This window comes from Chinchilla lanigera, unplaced genomic scaffold (assembly GCF_000276665.1).
Source record: "Chinchilla lanigera isolate Chin_1 unplaced genomic scaffold, ChiLan1.0 scaffold00061, whole genome shotgun sequence".
Classification (NCBI taxonomy): Eukaryota; Metazoa; Chordata; class Mammalia; order Rodentia; family Chinchillidae; genus Chinchilla; species Chinchilla lanigera.
The window spans coordinates 2,710,452-2,724,620 of NW_004955462.1; positions in this window are offsets into that span (position 1 = coordinate 2,710,452).

Here is a 14,169-nt window from a genome sequence, read left to right on the forward strand (position 1 = left end):
AAAAAAAAAAAACCTAAAAAAAAAAAAAGAGTAAGAACTGTGACTGACAGACACAGAGCTGTGGAAAAAATCCGGACCAGCTCTCTAGTCCACCTGGACGCCCAGCTCTGGCTGAGACACTTTCCAAGTGATTAAACCAATGATTCCCAGCCTTGATTTTAGGACACCCCTGGGTGCCTTTCACTACTTTAAGGGTTATTGTGAAATTCTAAAAATAAAATCCTCTTAATTTCCTGTACTTTTACATAAGCACACACCTTGTACTTTGGAAAAACCACATATTTTCAGAGGAGGAAGATTGTGAAATCCAGCAGACAGAACTCGACAGACCGAATCCAACAGGTTGACTGCGGCCATCAAAATCCCACTTGAGGTTTGGGTGAGGCTCTGCAGCGCTGAGGTCCCTTCCTTGCTGTTGGGTCATTGACAGGGTGTGAGGGTTAGTGCAGAAGATGCCTAAGCCCTGCACCGGAGGCAGAAAGAGAGCCTTCCTTGGGCACGGAGCTCTCCCAGGCGGGAGCTCGCCTGTGGCAGCTGGTGACAACAAGGTTGGGAGGAGGCTGGGGCCCAGGCCCAGGCGCAGGCTCTGGGTCCCTGTCGCAGAGCAGGGAGGGGAGGCAGCTCCAGGCCAGCTTGAAGGCAAAGCCCAAGGCAGCAGCTCTCCAGCACTTTCTCTGCCCACACACCAAAGAGCCCTGGATGGACAGCATTCTTTGTTTCACAGTGTGGAAGGGAAGTCATGAGACCTCATCGAGTCCATGTCCTTGGCAAAGACTCCATGACAGCCAAGACTCTTTCCTTCAAGGTTGCTTTTCCAGATGTGTCTTCACAGTATTCCTGGGTCCGGGCGGCACGGGGCCAAGGACTCCTCTGGAGCCCCAAGGAGCAGCAGGTGGGACTTGAGTTGCAGTGTGGGGTCGGCACCTGTGAGCTTGCCCAATGCTGGGGGAGCCAAGACAACACAGGGCGCAACATCCAGGTGGGGATTCAGGGCTTGGGCTCAAGGCCTCTGGCTCCACCTCCAGCAAAATCAGCCATTCTTTTTCCTAGTGGCACTGGGGGTGTAACCCAGGGCCTCCGCTCTGAGCTACGTCCCCACTCCCTTTTTATTTTTACTTTGGGACAGGGTCTCATTTAATTGCTAAATAGCCCAGGCTGGGCTTGACCTTGTGATCCTCCTGCTTCAGCCTGCCCTAGTGCTGGGCTTACAGGCAGTAGTCACCCCCCTGGCCCAAATCAGCTTTTCTTAACAGCTGCTCTGAGTCTTTTTAAGGAGCGAAGGGTTTGCCGCACTCGTTAAACTCACAGATCTGGTGACTTCTGCCTCTTGTGGAGTGCAGGGTCCTGAGCCCCAAGTGGAAAGGCGAGGCTGCCTCAGTGTCACCATCCTGGCTGGGAGGGGCTTCCTGGAGCGACCACTTGGTTTGCCTGGGGACTGAGGGAGGGCTGCCCGCATAGGTGGCCAATACAAAGCTCCAACCATTTGCAGAGAACTTGATCATGTGTTGATTCATTTAGTGTTCCTAATGAAAAGTAAATGGGGGTGAACACTCCAGTACCTTGGCTGCTCCTCTGGCAGAAAGGGCCTGGTCCTCAGTTTCCTATTTTGCAGAGGACAAAATGTAAGGCCTAGTAAGGGATGGAGCTAGGTTCTCACACAGAAACCTAGGTCTGTTTTCCTCTAGAGCTCCTGCTCCTGCCCCACCTGTGTGCCTCCCCTGGTGTGGCAGTAGCCGGAGCTGTGTGCAGAGACCGTGAGTGTCTGCACCTGCCGGGCACCTGCGTCCACAGAGGTTGCTACGTATTTGAAAATAAAACGATATCCTGGAAATTGGGAAGAAGACTGTTTTCCTTTCTTTTTAAAACTTAGTTATTTATTTTGGCTGTGCAGGGGATCAAACCCAGGGCCTCATGCATGCTGGGAAAACCCTGTACCACAGCTATACCCCAACTCCTTTACAGAGATATTCAATGAAATTTTCTAATGTATAGGTAAAGATATAATTTGGTGGATTAGTAATTCTGATAAACATATCAGTTATCAATAACCAAATACAAATCATATCTGCCCCTAAAATATACAAATACTTGTTTATATTTTTGGAAGTCATAGCTAAACTTCATAAATATCTCAAGATTTACATAATCAGTTTAGGAAGGGTTCTATTATGTCATATTACTCTGAAAAAGTAAAATTTATAGTATCCCTGATAGAAAAACATATTTCAAAAAAATATTTATTTTTTAATTGACCACAACTGACTGTAGGTTTTTATTTCAATATTTTACCATGTATAATTAGATCTGAATAACATGAATTATCATCCCCCAGAGTATGATATGCATTAGAGGAAATTATTGTCATTCTGCATCTACACAGACAATTACAAAAGGAAAGTTCTGAAGCGTATATTCTGCTTAATTTCCTCAGTTACAAAAAGTAAATATCTATTTTCATTTGTGGATAAGGTACATTTTATTAGAAATCAGGTTAAACGCAGCAGATGGTTGTCACTTCGTGTGTAGTTTTGAAGACTGCAGACGGTTCCTATCTTAGGTGTTGGGGACTTAAATCAGGGCACACACTGAGCTGCGACCCCCTTAGACAATGTTCTAAATGTAATATTTTCATTCTTGCTCATTTATTAGCTCCGTTTACCAGGTTTGGATGGAAAGGAAATAAAACCTCCGGATATGAATTCTTCAAGAATCCTATACCACATATTCTTAGTATACACTTTCAAGAGTCAAAAATGGTCTCTAGATTTCAGTTTTTTGCTGAAGTCCTGGGAGTTGCTACACAAATGTGGTGCTGGCTCATACTGTGTGTGCTTTAGGGTGATTCAGGTAAACTCAGGTGGATAAGTGTCTTTAGGGACCTTGCGTCTCTTGTTATTAGGGAACATAGACAATACCATGTGAGTCATTCCTGACACTATGATTAGTGTAAACTGATGTTACTTCCATCCTTTCAATTGCTCAGGTCAAAGTTTTGTGATTTTCTACAGGAAGTAGTATGGGGGCAAGGATGCTGAGGATTAAACCCAGGGCACGGCACATGCTAAGTAAATACTCAACCACTGAGCTATGTGTCTAGTCCTTTTTATTTTTATTTTTGGAGACAAGGTCTGGCTAAGTTGCCCAGGCTAGGCTCAAATTGCAATCCTCCTGCCTCAGCCTCCTGAGTAGCTGGTATAAAAAGCATGTGGCACCAAGTTTATGGAAGAGGTGCTTTTGGCTTTCTCTTTAGATATATCCAAAGTCCTCCTCTGGCTTACCACTTCTCTTGCCACTAGGAGGATCTTGGACTGTGCCTTAGTTTCTTTCCTGCTCCTACCTTGTCCTCTTTCCCTGCCACAGCCAGAGTTTGCTTTCTGAACTGAGTTGCATCAAGTCTCTGTCCTGTTCAGAGCCCCGTGCCACCCACCTCACTCTGGGGAAAGCCAAGGTGATGAGGACTACACGCCCCGCCGGAACCCTCCTTCTCTCCCTGTACCATCGCTTCCGCTCTGCTCTGGCCACACGGGTTCCTTGTCTGCGCATGTCCCCAGCCCACTTCCCCACCAAGACCTGCCCTCCAGCCACTGTCTTAGGCTCGAGTCCTCTCCAGGCTCCCTGGGCTCCTCTTGAAATTTTTGCTCAAACCTCACCTACTCAGGGAGAGCTGTCCTTCACAACCCTATGTAGGGCGACCTCCTCGCGGTGGGGCCAGGCCGCATCCTACTGTCCTTTTTCTCTTTCCAGAACACTGGCCACCTTCTAGCCCAGGCCCCATGCACCTGAGGCAAGCACCTCACCACTGAGCTCCATCCCACCCCAGTCTCCCCAAGAGCGTGCCTACTTATTACAGCTATCGTTTGTCGCCCTCCTCAGCACAGGGTGTGTCCCTTGAAGGACAGCGTCTTGTTCCTTCTTGCTCACTAATGTGTCCTGAAACTCTAGAAGACATGCACTGCACAGTCAGTGCTGGGTGGATGCTGTCGCCCAGCATTTTGGCACCTTTGGGGTGCCAAAGGCTAACAGTGGCTGATCGTAGTGGACCCTCTGCTATTTCCCATCTACCCAACCCAGTGATGAGGACAGTAGAGCTGGTGGTGGCCTCCGGATCTGTGGATCTGTGGATCTGTGGTCAATCCCCTCTTACCAGGGAAAGGACCATGGCTCCTGCTTCCTCTTAATGAGTCTGTGGTCTTGTGGAGGTGTTTGCAGAGTGCATATTTGGCTTTTATTTTTCTTTTCTTTTTTAACACTTTAAATCATCCCCATCCCCAGAGTGTCAATCTAGAAAAACAATTGCAATGGGCCAGCCAATTAAAGCACTTTCCGAACCTCGGCGTGGGCTTCAAACTGAGGTAAGTGCTTCTGGGCTTGCAGACGGGGCGGTCAAATGAGTGAACTGTTCACACTGAGGTCCCGGCGAGGCCAACTTGTTGCAAAACATCGTCTTCTCCTGGTGCATGGGGCACCATGTGGGTACGTGGGCAGGGGAGAGTCACTGAGGTTTGTGACAACTCCCAACCAGAGGGGAACTGGAAGGAGGAGTGGCCTTGGTTGTTCGCTTTGTTGGCAAAACCCAAAGGTGGGAGCAGTACGAAAATACTGTAAAGTATAGAGGGAAACATGACAATGGATATTGAGCCATAGCTTCTGGGTGGTGTGTCTAACATTTGCACACACTATCCAATTGTGCTGTGTGCACTGCTCCCGCACAACAAAACGTCAGTGTCTGCTCAGGAACAAGGAGGCTTTGGGGTGCCAAAGGCTAAAGGGGGCTGATCATAGTGGACCCAAGGGCCACCCCTCCTGCCAGTCTCCCCAAGCTCCCTGAGAGGGCTGAGGCACAGTTCAAAATAGAGAATGATATAAAGCAATCATGCCCCAGAGGGACAGAAAACATGGTTCACATTTTTAAAAATCATGCATTAGGATTGTAGCTCAGTAGTAGAGCCCAGGCACCCCCCACATCTGGATGGAAAAATCAGAATGGCCCATTTCTAAGAAACCGTTTACAGTACTGCTCAGTACCAACAAACAAGTACTGAGCACCTCCTATACGCTTGGCACACGGCTCAGAACATGCACACGACTCCTGAGTTGCTTGGCAAGGCCCAGGGCAGTGCCCGCCCTGTTACCAGGGAGGCCCAGTGAATGAAGGAGTGAATGGAAACGTGAGGTACAGACAGAGGCAGGTCCCGAGAACAGAGACAGGATACTGTAACAAGGGAAAAGCCTGGGGTAGAGGGCGCTATGGGACAGCCATAGGGGTGGCCCGGTGCGAACTTCTGGGGCTTAGGGAAGCCTTCTTGAAGGAGGTACCTCCTGAAGTGGGATTGCAGCCAAGGCGCAGGGTATGGGCTGGGCGTGGATGGGGTGCTCCAGCCGAGGACACAGAGTCAAGCACCTCAAGGTGAAGTGGGTTGTGGAGAAACAGAAGCCTGTGAGAAGCTCAGAATGGCTCCCGAGCTGTGGGTGGGGAAATGGGTGGTGATCAGTGCCGTGTCCTCCACACAGGGCTTTGGATGGGGTCCCCGCGGTGACCTGGATGTCCTGGAGCTGAGCCTCCGAGGCAGGAGCCACCACTGCGGGTGGCTAGCGAGAACTCTGAGACAAAGGCAGCTGAGGAACTAAGCTTTTCGTGTTATTAAGATTTTTATGGTTTTCATTTAATGAGCCATATGTGTCAGGCGCTATCATATCAGACAATATGGTTTCAGAGCCTAATAGCCTAACTTAATCCAAAATCAAAGTTTTTCTTCAAAATCACAATTTAGCTCATTAATTTGATTTCATCTGCTCCTACATCCTTTGCCAGATCTAGTGTCAGGAAGCCGAACGGGTGAGTTTCGCCTCCTTCTCAAGGTACCGGAGGCGGTGACGAACAGTGTGAAAACTAAAGGCACGCAGAGGCTCGGGGCCAACACTTTTGCAAACGTCAGTGGTAGACCCAGCGCACATACTTGTTTTTGTTTCATACTCACTCTTTGAAAGGCACGTTATCACTCCTAATTAAAATCTAAGTGTAAATATGTGCCAACGGTGGGAAAGAACAAGTGCTTCTGGAAAGTGCAGATCAGGTATTACAGTGTCATTATGCTGTAGGAGTTCACATTAGCACACACTAGCATTGAAAACAAATAAGAAAAACAAAAGCACGGTGCTCGCTGTCAGTGGTAAATGGCTGTTACCAATTTAAGGAAAATGAATTTCCATTGGCTGTGGGGCCACCCAAGCAAGCTCCCAAGTTGGAGATTCACTTGAATGCGTTTACTGTAAATGAGGTGTAGAAAGTGAGGCCTTTCCAGAGGTAATGCTTCCTAACTATTGTCTGGATACTAGGAGCCTTCCTGGATGTCATTAAAAAGTGTACCCTAAGCAGAATAAGCCCTGAGTTGTGACACGTTTGAAGTGTTTGAAGTGTAACTGGAGGAGGGCTGGGTTACAGCAGTGAAGATGTGGTCACAAAGGAGAAAGAGTCAGGTCAGAGTCTGCCAGGTGACTCCAGCCTGGTGGGAACAGATGTCCCATCCTGTCCCATCCAGCTGACAAAGTCTTCCAGCCGGCTGGGGGTGGGCAACTTCCCCACAGCGGAGGCTGCCGCCTTGTCAGGCTATCTGCTGTGATAAGAGCATCCTCTAAGGATATCAGGTTTCCTTTGTTCTGTCTTCAAGCAAGTAAGGAACTTTTTCCTCTTCATTTGCATTTCCAAGAGAGTTTTCCCACTGGGCAGAAACTGTGAAGTCTGGTTCGGACAAGTATGTCTTCCATGGAAACGAGAACATTCACACTTAGCAATGCCTGTCCTTGGTGTTAGTGAGCTTGGATGGAGGGAGCCTTGGCCGTGTGTGAAATGAACACAGACAGGCTTGGGAGAGCGAACCTCAACTTCCATTCCTAGCGTCCCCATCCTTCGTGTGTGACCTTGACCTTATAATTTAACCTCTGAGCTGCAGCTCTCTCCCCGGGGAAAATGGCAATAATGCGACTTTGCAGAGCTTGTGTGCAAATTGAGAAAAATCAATTTGGGGTGATGTAGTGTAGTAGAATGTTAAACAATGGTGCCATCAACCAAAAGCACAGTGATGAGTCCTTCTTCAGAGCTGAGAGAGCAGTTCACTCTGGCTAGGGGAGACCTGGCTGAAGGCAAAGAGTTTCTGACTTTGGAAAATGGAAAAGTCAGGCTGGTGCCTGCGGAGTTTTATTTGTGTTTGGGAATGCCAGATCAAGCTCTGAAGACAGGAGCCTCAAACTTGATGACCAAGAAGGAGCCTCCAGGGGCTGGGGATTTAGCTCAGTGGCAAAAGCACCTGCCTAGCAAGTGCAAGGTCGTGAGTTCGGTTCCCGGTACCGGAGAAAAACCAAAAAAAAAAAAAAAGAAGGAGCCTCCAGAGTCCTCATCTCTTACATGATAGAGACTCGGCCATATTAAAGTTTAGCATTTTCTTAGATGTCCCTCCCTCCACAAAAGGCTCGAGATAGACAGTTGAGCCAGATGATTTCAAAACTTTTTATGAACCCGAGGCCTTTGTATTGATCTACATCCCCAGTATTTTTTTTAAACTTCTTGAGACGGTCTTGCTAAGTAACTAAATTGCCCAGGCTGGGCTTTGGACTATTGATCCCTGTGCCTCAGCCTCCTAGACTGCACCACCCGACCCAGGTCCTTCCCGGGTTCTCCATGCTGTTCCTGTCCTAATTCTGGAACACAAGAGTGGGGAAGACTGACGCTACACGGATCCCCGCTTGCTGCAGAGGGCTGGATGTGTCTGAATCAGTCCCGATGTGCGCATCATGAGTTTGTCAGCCAGGACGCCGTGGTGAGGCAAAGAACATCACAAATCACAGAAGAACAGAAGACTCAAGTCAAGGTGGAGGGAGCTGCGTGTAGTGGAAGTCACGGGGGAGGGGATGAGTGCCACCTCCCCTGGAATTGTTTGCCCTCTGCTGACTGCAGCCAGGCTCTGGTGGCGGCTGCGGTGAGTGCCCTGGGGGTGAGGGTCGGGGGAAAAAAGAACAGTGAAACAGCTTTACCTTTAAAGGAACACATCCTGCGGCATTTAGTGAAATTTTTATAACTAAAATTCTGCATCAGAAATATGAACAGTACAGGATCGTCAGGAAGGGCCTAAATTTAGTTTTTCTTATTCATAGATACCTTGATAAGGGCTCAGAATGGTGTGATCCAGACTCTTTTGTCAAAAAAACATAAACAATCAGGACCCTGCCCAGTAAAATGGAGTCACCAAGATGCTACTGGAATCACTGACATACACTGTTCCCTGACAAGGGCGCAGGGGGTGGAAGGTGACATGACGAGCTGGTGGCCTTCTCAAGAAGTCATGATTGAGACCATGGGTGTCAGAAATTCCCTGCGTGGGTCAACTACCAGCTCCTCCAGCATGAATGTAGACCATGACCTAAACCCTGTGTTTAGCTTCTGCTCCTGTAATGTAAGGGCAGTCACATGGCTCTTCTTCTGGGCTCATTTTGAGGGTGAAGTAAGCCAGTGGAACATTCAGAGAGGCCTGGCAGATAGCACTCCAAGAAGGCCAGCTTTCACTCAGGAGAGGCAGCAGACGACAGAACAGCCATTGTGAGGGTGGAGACGGGAGCTGAGAAGCTCCATTTTGTACAAGCCTAGGCATTGTAGGTGAAAAGAGAGAATTGCATTTGTCCTTAAAGCGGGAAGGGGGCCAGGGGTATAGTTCAGTGGCACAGCACCTGCCTGACAAGCACAAGGTCCTGAGTTCGCTTCCTGGTACAAATAAATAAATAAATAAATAAAGCAGGAAGAGAAAGTTGGGGCTGGGGGTGAGGGGTGTGGAACAGTAGTAGAGCATTTAGGCCTAGCATGCCATGAGTGCTGTGGTTCTATCTCCAACACCACAAAGAAAAGGAAAAGTTGAATCATCTAGAAAGAGAATAACAGACTTATTACAGAGACCTTATTACAGGCAAAATATACATTTTCTTCCTTCTCCCCTTTATTTTAGTTTATTTCAATCAATGTGTAAGTTTGATGTTTTCCCCAGGTAAGGGTTTACAAGCCCAGTCACTCATCATGTCATTTCTCCTTCATTTTTAGCACAGCTGCATGCCATATCTGTCATCTCCATTCTCTCTAGAGCCTTCTCCAGCCAAACTTGGGTTCCATGGAGATGATTATGGCCAAGCTTCCTGGGGAATCTTCATGTCGGCTACATCTATGTTATAGTTTGGCTTTTAAATGTCCCTCAAAGTCCCATGTGTTAAAGGCTTGGTTGCCAGCCTGTGGCACTACTAGGAGTGATAGGACCTTTAGGAGGTGTGGCTTAATGGGAGGAAGGTAGGTCACTGGGGACATGAACTTAAAGGTGATACTGGCCCCTGGCCCCTTCCTGTCTCTCTTTGCTTCCCACTTCTCTCTTCTTCCACCATGTGCTCCCTGCCATAACGCTCTGCCTCATCACAGGCCCAAAGCCAATGGGGGCAAGCAAACATGGATTTAAATTCTGAAACAATAAGCCAAAATAAAACTCTCCTCCTTATAATATGATTATCTCAATTGTGTTGTCCCAGGGATGGGGGCTGCCTCATGCGATCTGAGACTGCATTCTCAGTCTTCCTCTTTCTTGCCCTATCTTAACTCTCAGTACAGTAGGTCACCCCTCTTCCTTTCACGCTGTCTTCACTGGGTGGCAGAGAAGCTGTGTGCCCTGTGTATTTCAAGCCCGACATGACTGATTTGGAACCCTTGCTCCTTCCCCCAAAACTCACTTTTCATACCGCTTTGCATTGCAGAAGGGACAGCTGCATCTTTTATTGTGGCTATGGACTGAAGTATGTCTTCCTTTAAAAAATTTCTATGTTGAAATCCTAATACCCCGATCCCCCTAATATGTGACTGTTTCGGGGATAGTGCCTTTAAAGAGGTGATTAAAGTTAAATGAGGCCTTGGGAAGAGCCTTGATCTGATAGAAATAGTGTCCTTATAAAACAGGAAGGGAGGGGCTAGGGATACATCTCAGTGGTACAGTGCCTGCCTGACAAGAATAGGGTCCTGAGTTCAATTCCCAGTACCCCCCCAAAAATAAAATAAAATAAAATAAAATAAAATAAAATAAAATAAAAAGGAAAGGACGCCTAGAGCTGCCTTTCCACTATGTAAGGACACAGCAAGGGGTTGGCTGTTTACAAATCAGAAAGGCAGTTCTCAACAGAAGGAGCCTCTCTTGATATCATGGTGCTCGACTTCTAGCTTCCAGAACCCCTTGAAATAAATTTCTGTTGTTAAACCGTCCAATCAATGGCATTTTGCTGTGACAGCTCAAACTAGTACCACCACTCAGATTTCAAACCTGGCATCATCTTTGGCTCCTGTTTTTCTTTTGCAACCCGTAATCTCAGCAAATCCTTCAGGATGCATCCAGATTTTATCTGCTGCTCACTGCCCACACCATGCAGGCCGGTGTCATCATTTTGGATTATTGTGGTAACTGTCCAGCTGATCTGGCTTTGGTTTGTGCTACTTTCATGGCCAGTCTGTTCTCAGGCAGCCAGAGCAGTCATTTTGGTGCTAAAATAGATTGTGTGTGACTTCTGTGCTAGAACGCCTCCGACTGGCTTCCCATCTTGCTCAGAGAGAAGGCCTGGTCTTTCTGCTGCAGGCTTCAGGGCCCTGTCCAGTCCCTCGGTGCCCCATCCTCTCCGCGTTCCTGCTGCCCCCACCTTCTGCCCTCCTTCTACCACTGTCACCATCTTCCAGAGGTGCCTTGGACTGACATGCATGTGCCCATCTCTCTCACACTTCAAGGTCCTGCCTCAAAAGTCATCCTCTCAGTGATGCTGTCCTAGCAGCCCCCTCCACACACCCTTTCCCTGCTGTGTTTTACCAAAGCTCCACTGCATTCCCCACGGCAGATGGCCTCCCTGCGTGCTTGTTAACTGGCTTCTGCTGCTGGAATAGGAAAATAGGGCTGTGGGTGCAGCTCAGTGGTAGAGGGCTTGCCCGGTACGCTCTGGCTTCCATCCCAGTACCAAACAAACAAACAAACAAGACCTAGGTTCCCGGAGGCAGGGATTGCCATCTGTCCCATCCCTCACTATACCCCCAGGCCAGGTTCTGCCAGAGGGTGGCATCCTACAAGGATTCCTTGAAAGATGCATGGATATTTCCTTACATTTATTCAGCAAGCAAGATCTTTTGAAATGAATTTTTTTTAATATTGGTTCACATAATTCTCTTTAAGTAAAGAATTTTATACTTTTCTTTTTTTGATTTTGGTGGCACTAGGGATTGAACACAGGACTCAGTCTTTTTTATTTTGAGGCAGGGGTCTCTGTAAGTTGCCCATGCTGGCTTCAGACTCACAGTGCTCCTGCTTCAGCCCCTGGGTAGCTGGGATTGCAGGGTATGCCGCTATGTCCAGCTAGGCCTTTACTATTACAGTGACAATCTGTCTGAAATAGCTCCATAGCTGATTGAAGCCAGGCAGTCTGGACCAAGAGGTCACCATGTAGCAGCACAATCCTTCATTGTAGGCATAAATTCTACAAGGAGAGGGAATATTCTGAATGCTGTGTGTATAAATCTGAGGGAAAAATAACATTCCAGCAGTATTTTTAGAAAATACAGGTTGGAGTATTAAAGAGTGCTTTCAAAGATTAATTAGTTGTGACACAAGTTCATTTGGAAAAAACTCAACTTTTACCTTCCACTTGGTGACTGAAAAAGCATCCTTAGGAACATGGGAAGCTCCCATCCCTCTAGGGCTGAAATGTCCATTGGAGAAAAAGTATGTGGGATTCTAACAGTCTCGGGGGTGTTCCTTGAACTTAACACACAGAAGAAGAAAATTTACGCAGAAAAGCAGTGGATCGATGTCTTCCTGGTGCCCCATGTATCCCGGATGCCTGTTGTGATCTCCTTCATCTTGCTGCCAACTCCACCCCAAGCCCCAGGAGGGACCCCGACAGCTCTCTGGCTGCAGCCAAGAGCTGTTATTGGAACACCATGTTCTGACACTTTTGTTTCAGAATCTTCCCTCCAGGAAAAGTCTCCTACAGAACAAATCAAAATGCTATAAGGTCACAAAAACCCATGCTGATGAAGAAGCAGGAAGAGCCAGGGGCTGCCTGGCCATGGTTGAGGACCAGTATTGACCAGTCCAGCTTAGGCCTGCCCTCTCCCAGCTTGCTGGCGTGGGCATCTGCCCTGGCAGCTTTGGCATCAGAGCTGACAATACAGTGTGCTGTGTGTGATGAAGCCACACTGCTCTTCACGCCTGTGTAGCTGGTTGTGAGATGGAACTCTGAGCGTGGCTCCTGCCAGCCTTTGGCTATGAGGTCAGAGTCAGTCCAGGTCCCCTTCAGATGAACCTCTCTGGCCGCGTGTCTGCGTTGTATCTGAGAACCGTCTGAGACAGACTGCGAAGTCACAGTTGATTCCAACCTCGGGTGGCAGCAAAGGAGTAAGAGAGAATATAATAAGTGCTCCTAGATTGCCTCTGAATATAGTCCCGTAAGGCCCACATTGCTCTCTGAACTTTGCAGCAGAGCCCTGGGTGGTTATAAATGATTTGTAAATGTCTTTTAGCATATGACTTAATTTTGTCATCATGGTGCATGTTTCTGGTTTAAAATATGCAAACTTGACCTTTAATAAACACAACCCAGCCTTGCTCCAACTCTTTGTCTTTCTACCTGTCCTTTCCTCTCATGGTGCCTTCAACTTTACATAGTCAGAGTTCACACTTAGGTTCCTCTGCGTTCCATCCATAGATTAATTCCAAAGTTCTAAAACAAATACACAGTGTTTATTATGGAAATGCCAGGGCCTAAGATCTTTTGGTTCTAACTCTCTAGGGCTGTGTCCGCATGTGATCACAAAACAACACTGTGGCACAGCCCCAGTGGTTATCTTGCAGTTGTGCCCCCCGGGGGGCAGGAGTCCGGGCAGGCAGGGGCAGATTTGGCGTGTCCAGACTCTGCCTTCTGCACCTATCTATGTGGCTGCAGACCTGGCTGGGGAGGCGCAGCACAGAAGTTGAGCAATTATGTGGAGCATAATTATCATCTGTGTCTTGCTGCCCTGTGATAAACATCAGAGAGGAGGATTTCACAGCTTACTCATGCTTGGGGTGTCAGAGGCCCGTTAGAGGCTTCAGCTTCGGACAGGAGGGCTGCCAGCGACTGAAATCAGGCTTTTGGTTTAGTTGTTGATGTCTGTTGACATCATCCTGCATGAGTAGCAAAGAACTGCAAAAAGACAGCAAAAACACTTTTTAACCAGAGGTAGCAATCCTTTACAGCAAATGACAGCCATCAAGGACCCACACTGCGAGCACAGCACAGAAAATGCCACAAAAGCAGAGACTGTCTGCTTTGCAGTTTCAAAGACTGTGGACTCGAATGGGCCGAGGTTTGCTCTTGACTTTGTCTCTTCCGAGCTACTGGCTCTGTCAAGATCATATCTCAAGTTGGCTTCCTAGGGTGTAAAGGGACCTACTTTATGGATCTGGTGGGATAAGGCAGCTAACACCCCAGCGTGTTCCGGTGCATAGTAGGAATTAAATAAATGGCTGTCTCTTCCCCTCTCCGTCCCTCTCTCCTGCCCCTGTTGTGGGGGGATTTGCACATTCTTTACTCTTGTTGATTCGATTTCCCACACGGCCAGGTCAACAGCTGCAAGCTGACCTTGTCTTCAAATGCACTTTTTTCAACTACAGTTTCTGGAAAGAATTCCAGCTGTCTCTCCATTCTGCTTTTTGTAGCTGAAATTTTTGACTTTCAAGATATTTTGCCTTTCCAAGGTGTGCTTAAAATAACATTTCCCTTTTACCTTTTTTGATGGGCCATAGTACAGGTCTTTAGAGACATGAATTAGTCTTAGTGAGTGTAAGCCTAGTGAGCTGGAAGGAAATTGACATGTTGAGATGATGTTCTGATGTTTTGTGATGATCTAATATGATAGCGATCCCAGAATGGGAGAGTGCATGTGCCCTGGTTCTACATGAAGCATAAAGCTTTTGTAGGCTTCATTTTACTGTTAATATGAATTTCTTTGGGCAAGTTTTTCAAGAGTGTCATGTAAGGAAACCTTCATGAGATTCTTCCAGTTCTTATTGAATGTGTATCCAGGGAAATGATATCAGAGACAATGTGGCTATTTCATCTATTACAAGTGCATGTGTG